The following is a 9850-nucleotide window of genomic DNA, read 5'->3' on the forward strand; positions in this document are numbered from 1 at the left end:
GTGATCACTGTTTTATTTCTGCTGATCCCTTTGGTCTTTTCCCCAGAGCCTCTGCGATGTGTAACATAAGTTCGTCCTTACCAGCAACCGTGGCCTTGGACAAATCACTTCACTGCGCTGGGTCTGTGACTTAGCAGTTACATCCTTGGCCTGGATCATCTTCAGCCCCACTAGCTCCGTTCACAGACCCTGCCCCGGGAGCCACACATCCTGGGCACCTATCACTGATCTCTCTGTGTAGCCACAAACCCCTTGTAGTATTATATACACCCCAGACTCACTCTTCAAAGAGACGGGGTAAGCCAGCAGCCCCCAAGGTAGCACTGACAGAAACATACACCACGCAGAACCCTCCGAGCCAGCACAGGAAATTAGACCTGGATTCCATGCCGCCGCCACCCCCGCCCCCGCCACCACCGCATTCTGTGGAAACCTGGTCAGAAGTAGGATTCTCAGAGTGGTGGAACTCCTGTGACAAGACCGTCTTATCATGGCTATTTCACTTTCACTATTATTGCTGATTAGAAAAATATAAAAGGCTGGCCATGACGGGCAGGCCATGACAGGCAGGCCTTTTTGCCAGGCATTGACTTGCATTTATTATCTCAGTTAATTTCCAACCCAAACCAATGAGGTGGTTTTGTTACTCCCATTTTGTAGATGAAGAAAGCTAAGCACAGGGATTCCATTGACCAAAAGCATAAGACTAGGAAGAAGACAAAGGATCAAATGCTATGAGTCCAAAACCGAGCTCCCAACCCCTCTGCTTGTGACCCAGAAGCCTGCACACCACCGTCGACTGCCTTCATGGACACCATCACCACTTTCTACCTCACCAGGGCAGTGTGCTGCCCTGCTCAGAAACACTCTTCTTTCTTTTAAAAAAATTATTTTTTTCAGTAATGTAGATTGAACCCAGGGTCCTCACACTGACCCATTCTACTTGATTATTATTATTCATTTTTTTAAATTTGAGAGCAGGCTCGAGACTTTGTTTCTGTAAGTTGAAGTCATCGAGCCTCTTCATGGGGTCAGTCTCTGACCAGCTTTGGCAGACTGGAAGTTCCTTAGAGGCAAAGGCCTTGCTGAACTTGTTCACCACTGTATCCTGGGCCAGGCAAATAGAAAGCACAAAAGAATAAATAAACAAATGTGTTAAATATTGGAGATTGAACCTAGGTCCTTATACATGCTAGGCAAGTACTCTACCACTGAGCTACATCCCCAAACCAATATTTTTAAATAATGGTATGAAAGGTAAGTAGTATTCTGAGCTTATAGGCAGAGCAGCCTTCTCATTTCTGAGCGATCCCAAACTGTCTCTTCACTGCTGTCAGAACTTGGGTCATCTAAGCATTACCCAGGGTGGGGACCTAGGCTGTGTGGCAGAGATCCTGGGACTGCTTGCTGGCGGTGGACTCTCCAAGCGCAGCAGAACTGTGGTGCAGGCTGCAGAGCAGAGCGCTTCTTTTGATTAAGGACCAACCTTCACAACTCTCACAAGACCAAAGCCAGCCAGGGGACACACACTGACTCGTACAGACAAAAAAACATCAGGGGTCAAGTCTGGACCAGGGAAAGGCTCACCAGGAAGCAGGAGACAACTTCCTCAGAGCTTCCCTGGAAACCGAACACAGAAAGAAGGATCTAGACATCCAAATTTGGGCAAGAGTAAATATTAGAGCAGACAGGATGCAAGTTCAAGGGTTTTATCGCTGCTCACCAGTGCTCACTAAATGTCCGCAGGACGCAGAACACCGACAATTTAGTTCCACCGAGAAGCAATTATATCATCACATCACTATCTGGGGCTGCAAACCACTGTATAATCATCAGAAAAATCCCCTTCCTCGGTAAGTAAAGCAAAATTGTGGGAAATACCGCACATCTTATTTACTCATCGCTAAGCCACTTTAAATATTAAGTTTCTTAGAGCACAGATTTTTTGGGTGTGGCCCGTAAATGTCACCCAGAGTGATTCCACGGTGCCTACCAGGTGATAAGCCAGAAAGTCTAGACACACGCGGTAGCCGAGACTGACCATTACAGGAGCAACTATACTTCTGCCACATAACATATTTAAATCCGGGAGGGTGAGAGAGCGGTTGAAAGCTAGTGGGTGCTTCAAAGGCGGGAAAATGTGCTTTAGGCTAAAAGGTGCTATCTGCTAAAAATCAGCTCCACTCTCTCATTCAGAATAAGGGGAAATGCTTTCTCACAAGTGGAGGAGTAAAGGGAAGGGAAACTTCTCTCCAGGTGTGTACCAAGGATAAAAATGTGCTGCATAGTGTTCCAACACAGTCTTTTCATGAAGGGTATGAGTCCCATTCCAGTCCATTTAATTCCTGAAGCTCCAACATGTGTGCCAGGAGCTGAGTAAAGGAAGCCACAAGGGACAAAGACGAATACCGTATCTGCTCCCAGCCTTCCTAGCCAGTTGCTGGAAATACCTAAAAGTAATTCTACAAATGCAACTCCACACCGAGTGCTGTGACTGAAGTCAGGCCGTGGAGGCAAGATTGAGGCAGAGGTTAAATCACATTCTAGAATTACGAGGCAAAGCTGATGCATGGTCAACCTGTAAATGTGGGCTCTCCGTTTCCTTGACCACCACTCTGAAGAATATGGGCATGGAGGATTGGGGGAAAAAATAAGCTTTTATAAGTAAGAGCTTTAAAAATTCAAGGAGTCTGCAGGATCTTCTAAGAGACACTGGGCTAAGATGTAAACATCACATTTTAACAAATATCTAGTATACCTACTACATTGGCTATAAAAATGAGTTCCTAAAAATAACAGCAACAAAGGAAAGAGAACTAGTCATTGGTCATGATTAATGAAAAAGAAAGGAAAGCCTGCAAAAGACAGGACAAACCATGTCTATAGGGGTCCAGGTTGGGGACACGATGGGGCTTAGAGGACCAGGTGGGGGACAGCAGTCAACTAAAGAGCACCTTGTCTTCCTTTTGTTTTTGAAAGAAAAGCTGGAAACCTGAGTTTCTATGTCAACACTCTCAACTTTCGACAACTGCAGAAAATAATCCTTTTCTAGCCCCGCAAAATATGATATATGCCCAACAATATATGTCTGCCATCGAAGTCTGGCCCATGGGCTCCAAGTCTGAGAGAGCTGTGTTAGCGTGAGTGGAGAGAAAAATGTACATAGCTCATGTCTGCAAGGGCAAAAAGCATGATGAAGAGAGGGGCTGTGAGGGTTGCTGAGCTAGCCTGTGGGAAAATGAATACAGCCCTGAGAAAAATAAAGTAATGGGGCAATAAACTAAAACTCCAGATTCCTGAGGTGTTACACTCACCTCTACTATCCTCACGGTGCTTCAAAGAGTTCCTAAAGCTCTTTTTCAGGTTAGCCCCTTTGATGACATTATTATCATCTCTATTTTAGAGGGCATATTTTCCTGGTGCAAAGCAGTTAAGTAATTTGCCTACATACCTACAGCTAGAGCACCAGAACTTGAGTCTAGGACTTGTACCTTTTCAGAATGTTGAAAAGAAGAATGCCAGGAGACCTCCATCATCTTTTTATTAAAGAGTAAATTTGCTCCTCCTTATCCACAGGGGATATGTGCCTAAAGCTGCGGGTAGTGCTGAGCCCCCAATATACTATGGTTTTCCCGTATATACATACCTATGATGAAATTTGATTTATAAATTAAACACAATAAGAGAAAAGTAATAATGACAGAACAAATATAACACTACAAGGAGTAATCAGAAATATAATGAATGTTTAAATAAAAATATATTACAGTAAAAGACCCATTGCCATTAATCCCTCTCAAAATACTCCTGATCCTGTCAAGCATACTTACCCCATCATTCTTGCCACTTTCTGAAGCAGTTCTGGAAGACCCCTTTCATACATGTTTTCCTGTGACTAACGCAGTGTCCTGGATCAATTTAAAATGCTTACAGCTGGGGATTTAGCTCAGTGGTTCTGTCACTTGCCTCACAAGCGCAAGGACCTGAGTTCGATCACTGGCACCAAAAAAAAAAATAAATAAATAAATAAAATGCTTACAGTTTCTATTACATTGCGTCTTCATCCACCTTATTCATCCGATCTGGCACTGTCCAACTTCTGGTTCTTTCCCAAAGTCTAAATGACCATGAAAGCTAAACATTTGGAATCAATTCAGGACATGGAGGCCCCATGACAGCGCAACTGAAGACCCTGATGAAAGAGGACTTCCAGAACTGCTTCAGAAAGACGGCGAGAATGACGGGGTAGGTGTGTTCAAAGCGAGGGAGGGGGGTAGTTTGAGAGGAATAAATGGCATTTTACTGTAATAAATGTCTTCATTTAAACATCGACTACACTGTGTGATCACACTTCACATACTGTAATAAAAGTTTGTCTTGAAAGCAAGGGCTACTTGTACATAAAAGCTGCAATACCAATTATAGTTGACCTGATAATCTTGCTGGCTACCGAATGACTAATGGGCAGGTAGTGTATACAACATGGACATGCTGCACAAAGGCACATCCCAAGTAGGATGGACTAGAAGGGCATGAGTTTCATCATACTAGTCAGAAAGGTGTGCAATGTAAAACGTATGGATTGCTTAAATGGAATTTCCCATTTAATATCTGCAACATGGGTCACCGTTGGTAACAGAAACCAAAGAAAGTGAGAATGTGCTTAAGAAGGGACAGCTGGATGGACTCTTGAGCCTCCCTCTGGTAATGCTGACACATTAGCCCTTAAGCTTGGTATGGAAATCTGTACCAAATTTCCTGCAGAAATTCTGATGCACAACTAAGCTTGATACCACTGGTCTAGACCAATGTTTGCAACTGGGGTGACTTTCTCCCCTGACCCCCAAGATACATTCAGCACGTATGGGGCCAGGTTTGGTTGTCTTCACTGTGGAGGGTAAGGGTAGGGGTCCTATGAGTATCTAGTGAGTAGAGGCCAAGGCTGCTGCTCAATGCCCCACAATGCACAGGACAGCCTCACAACCAAGAACTCTCCAGCCCAGAATGTCAGCAGGGCTGAGGCTGAGCAACCCTGGTCAGGCCTCTGAAGTCTGCCACTCACTGTGGTCTGAGAATCAGCAAAGTCAACACCAACTGCAATGCAGTAGGGATTCAGACCTCGGCCCAGACCTGCTGACTCTAATTCTGTGGCTTAGCGAGCCTGCACTGTGAGAAGCACAGCTTTGGACCCAGGCTTCCTTACCCATCAGGAAAAGGCCTCTCCATAGCAGGCCGGTCTCACTCCTTTGTAGATAGAAAAACCAAGGCCCAGAACAGCTGAGAAACTGGGCCACAGTGACAGAGCTTGCTTGTGGCAGAGTGGAGACCAGATTCCAGGTCTCCATTTCTCTGGCCTGTGTTCACTCTCAGATGCCAGTTAGGACCAAAGCTTAGGCTCGTTCAATGACTCTGTCTTCCTGAAACAATGAAGTTGACCTTTGGGAGGTGTGTCCTGGGCCAGAGGTGAAAGGAGAGGTCATGACGATGGTTTTTCTGGGGCCTGAAAAGAACCTATTGTTCAACTCATGAAAAATGTTTTTTAAAAAAAGAATTATCCCGATCATTACAAAGGATTACCATGTTTACCCATAATTTTGCCTCCAGATACTTTGCAGGGAAAACACCCAAGGGGCTCTCACACTCCCGGTACCCAGCCTGATGAAGCTGAGTGTTCCGAATGATGAAAGATGGCAAAAGTCCACATGGTCTCCCTTACAGATATTTGGGGAATGATGCTGATCCAGTTCCAAAAGAGTCTTTAGAATCAAACAGCCAGCGTGAAAGGGTTTACTCGAAGGATTTATGTGGCCGAGGTCACGAGCAGGACATGACAAGGTCTAAGGCGTCTTAGTTCATACTAATACAGGCCCACGTCAGAACCAATAGCAGATTTCTTGCTTTCAGTCCTTGGATAGAAGACAAGAAAAACTTCTTTCAGCTATTCTTCCAGGCCCCACAAGCTGACATTTACTCCAATTCCATAAACAACTGAAGGAACTCAAAAAAGAGTCCCCTCATTTTCCTCTTTGTGAGGAACTCAAAAGTCTTGACAGAGATGCCTTCAACAAGTGACAACAAAGAATGAGCGAAACTGGAGAAAGTTCTCCACGAGACAAGGGAAGGAAGAAGGAAAAACCCACGCCTGTTGTTTGGCAGTCAGCGAAAATGGACTTGATGACAACTGATGTGTGTGTGAGAGAGAGATTCTTATACTGACAGCTCAAAATTGAGGAAAGAGATGGAGAATGGAAGCTGGGGAGACTGGTCATAAGTAAATATGTAATTTTATGCAACACAGAATTATATGTAGAGTAAGTTGCATGAGTAGTCATGATAGGTTAGACAGCAGAGGGGGTAGATGTTTCCCAGGGCTTCCCCTGGGCCACAGTCAAAAAAATAAGAGAGAGCCGATGTGTTCCATTATTCTCCATAACCTTTCGGAGTTAACTCAGTGGACTGGGCTCTCCAGAGGATGCCAGCTGAACATGAACTTCTGCTTTTAATGAAGCCGGTATATAATGGTATCACGTATTAGTCTGCTACAGAAATATAGTATTTTTAAAGCAGGGGAGGGGCAGGTAGAGAATGCCCTCCACACATTTGATGAATACAGTAAGTCTCTAAAATTCCAGAGTATGTTAGGGCTGGAAGTATCACGGTTTAAAAAAAGAGTCAGTTTAAATTTAATAGCCATTTAAATTCCTAGTTGATGGTAATTATAGAGCAGGCAGTATTTCTTTAAACGCTGCTAGACAGAACTTAATCCAATTTAGGTAATCACTAACCTTTGCTTTTTTTTTTTTTTTTTCCTCTCCTTCTCTCTCCCCTAAATGAATCCAAGGATTGATCTACAAAGGCCATAAACTGGCAAAGCATAAGAAAAGAATATTTAAAGAGGGAGATTGGGTGACTGTTACCTCAAAGAGCCCAGTCCAATTAAAAAGGAAACAGGTCTCTCAGGCGCCCTAATTTATACAGGCCATAAGCTGGCACTGAATAACAGAGGCATTCCAAGAAATGAGGGTACTCACGCCCCCACTTTTCCCCTCTGGGAACCTCATCCGGCCTGTCAATCACCAGAGGGAGAGCCATCCCTTCCCAGGCCAATGCCTGTAATTCTCTACATGAAAGATCAGTCTTTCCTTCCATGGATCACCTATTGTACCTACTGTCACAATCACCCAGACTGTCCCTTCAGCCTCCACAGTTCCAGCACCTCCTAGCTCTTCATTTTAGACATGGCTCTGGCATTGACTTCTCATCCATATGAACCACTACGCCCTTCTTGAGAACTTGGGACTCTGAGTTCTGCATGAAAGACCTTCAAGAATAGATAATAAAATGTACAGGAAAGAACAAGAGATTTAAGTTAAAGGCTGTGTGACACTGAGAAATGCACAAACTTCTCTGAATTTCTGTTTTCTCCACTTAAAATGAAGAAAATAATAACTACATGCGCAGGTTTTGGGGAGGCTCAAATACCAGTATCACAGCTAGACCTGACTCACAGTAGGGGCCCAATAAAGTGGTCAGCACATTTGTCCCAACCGTATGAGTTTCAAAGTAAGTCTTAGATCCCTAGGCTCTGCCAAGGTGTAAATTCATTCAAGTTCGTTTCTGATGTCCCATCATTACTTTGTGTCATCTATGCCCCCAGCCTACTTCTCGGCTCCCAATATGGACGCTTCCCTCACAAAACAATGACTTCCTGTTTAACAAGGTGCCATTCTCACCGTTCCCAGATTCCAAACCTGTTACGCCGCACACAATATTTTGCTCTCCAGTTTCAGCAACTGAGATATCAATTCACAGTGACTTGTTAACCAATGATCATATCTATAAGCACTGCCTTTAACAAGAATTTACATTTTGCACATAGACAAGCAAATCTAAGGAACAAAATTTTTAACAGCAGACATTGGAGGACCATTGCAGAGGGACCCAGATGCTGTTTCTCAAATCAACTCTGCATTGGTCTAACTGTGCAAAAAGAATTAAAAGGAAAAAGGCTGCAATTTCGGAAAGACATCTGCATATTTTATGTGGTATATGGGTAGCACAAGCGAAATGTACACACACAAACACAATTCCTCAGGACAGAGAAATCTGAAAACAGATTGAGATTTACAGAATCCTTAATGAACTCAATCTTCTATAGTTTATATGTTGAGCATACATTAAATGAACAAACTGAAGATTATTCTGGACCCTCAGCATCAAGTTTTCAGATAGTATAACAGTTTTCTAAAGGTAAAATTAGTCCTTTTTTTTTCCATCACTGTGCCATTTGATGACATTACCAAAAGAATCAAATTTAAAAGCCACCAACGAAATCAACAATAAGATGATATAATCAATTAGCAGGGAATCGAAGGGAAAGTCATCCCCAGCCCACAAGCCTGGGGTAACAATCTGAATCCATTCTGAGAGCCATCCCTGTGCTTCCGCCTTAGCCTTCGACAACTTCCCTAAGCCCCAGTGAGCTTTCCTGCATAATGAGTATGTAACAATCCCTACCTCAGTGTATGGTAAGGATCATAAATTATCAGTATCCTAGTGTCAGTATAGGAGGTGTTTGCACCCTCCTATAGTTTTATATAAGGGGAACATTTACATCATGTTCAAACAGAGCATTACTGACATCTCACCCACTGAAATGCATATACACCTATCGTTCTCTGGACCTGCCAGAAAGGAGGCCTAATCCTTGAGAAATGAGGTAGACTCAGGCAAGAGTTACTGAGCCTGTGTTTTCCTTAGTGCCTTTCTTCCTTTCCACATTAATGGTTCCAGCTGTTTGAAACATCAATGAAACACAAAGGACAATGGCTGAGGATGGAAAAACTGAAGATAAATTTGTGGATTGACCAAGCATTGCTTCTCTCATCTGCAAGGCTGGTCCTCCAGAAACCACTCTGTGGGGGTCCTTCTGCAACCAGTCTGACCTGCTGGGTCCACAAGGAGCACCTTTCTCAGTTGCACTGGGAACACGCACTGGTCTAAATTCAAAATGTGGCTAAATTAGTTTCTGCAATCTCCGTTTCCCCTCCTGACCCATCTGCTGCAGTTTACTAGAGCTCAGCATTCTGAAACTTTGCAGTTGGTGGGGCAATGAAATGTTGCGACTGCAAACCTTCGGTGCTCAAGATCACCAAAGGGAGGTCAGAAAGGGCAATCTGCAAGGTTCACCTGCGTCCTGCAGGGGTGGGGGGATGGAAGCCAGCGAGACCATGGCTGTCACTGGGCTGCTCTGGTCCTAGCAGGGGCCATCTGATTTGCAAGTATTGCTTGGGCAACAGGTCCAGAACTCCGCCCCAGCGGGGATACCCAGAACATTTGCCATGAAGGGCTCAGGCGCAGACGTCCAGCTGAGCCACTAGGCGCGAACCACCCGTCTTGAGCTGTAATTGAAACCTTGCACACCGCAGGATTGCAGTGGTGTCTATAAATACAGCCTTACTGCTGACAAACAGAACGCGGGCTCCAGACTCTGAGAGCAAAGAGCTGCAGCATGTGATCGAGGGCAAGGGGGCGGGTGGAACCTGGGGATACCCCTACCGCCAACCAGGGAGGCACCCCGGAGCCTAGTCCCGGAAGCACAGGTCGCAAGTACACAGCCTGTTCTGACCCAGGGTGGAAAGCCCTTTTGAAAATAATAGGCAGGAGAGTTGGGAAGGGCAGGTCCAGCCCCTAACGCGGCTCCAGAGCGCCCTCTGCGCGCAGCAGCTCGCGGATCGAGCGCGCACAGTAGGCGCTCGGAGAAAAACCCGGCCAAACGCGGGGCGGGCGCGAAAGACGTAAAGGAAAAGGACCGCCGCGGGCTCAGATGGCCCAGCCGGCAGATCGACCG

The 9850-nt window shown here is 45.0% G+C and overlaps 1 protein-coding gene across 7 annotated transcripts in view; it reads right to left on the minus strand.

Moving 5' to 3' along the window:
• The window catches only part of Prr5l (proline rich 5 like), a 144788-nt gene that overhangs the window by 59710 nt on the left and 75228 nt on the right, over positions 1-9850 (minus strand). The window lies entirely within an intron of this gene.

The sequence above is a fragment of the Fukomys damarensis genome, unplaced genomic scaffold (assembly GCF_012274545.1).
Source record: "Fukomys damarensis isolate Sample0158 unplaced genomic scaffold, DMR_v1.0_HiC HiC_scaffold_27, whole genome shotgun sequence".
NCBI lineage: Eukaryota > Metazoa > Chordata > Mammalia > Rodentia > Bathyergidae > Fukomys > Fukomys damarensis.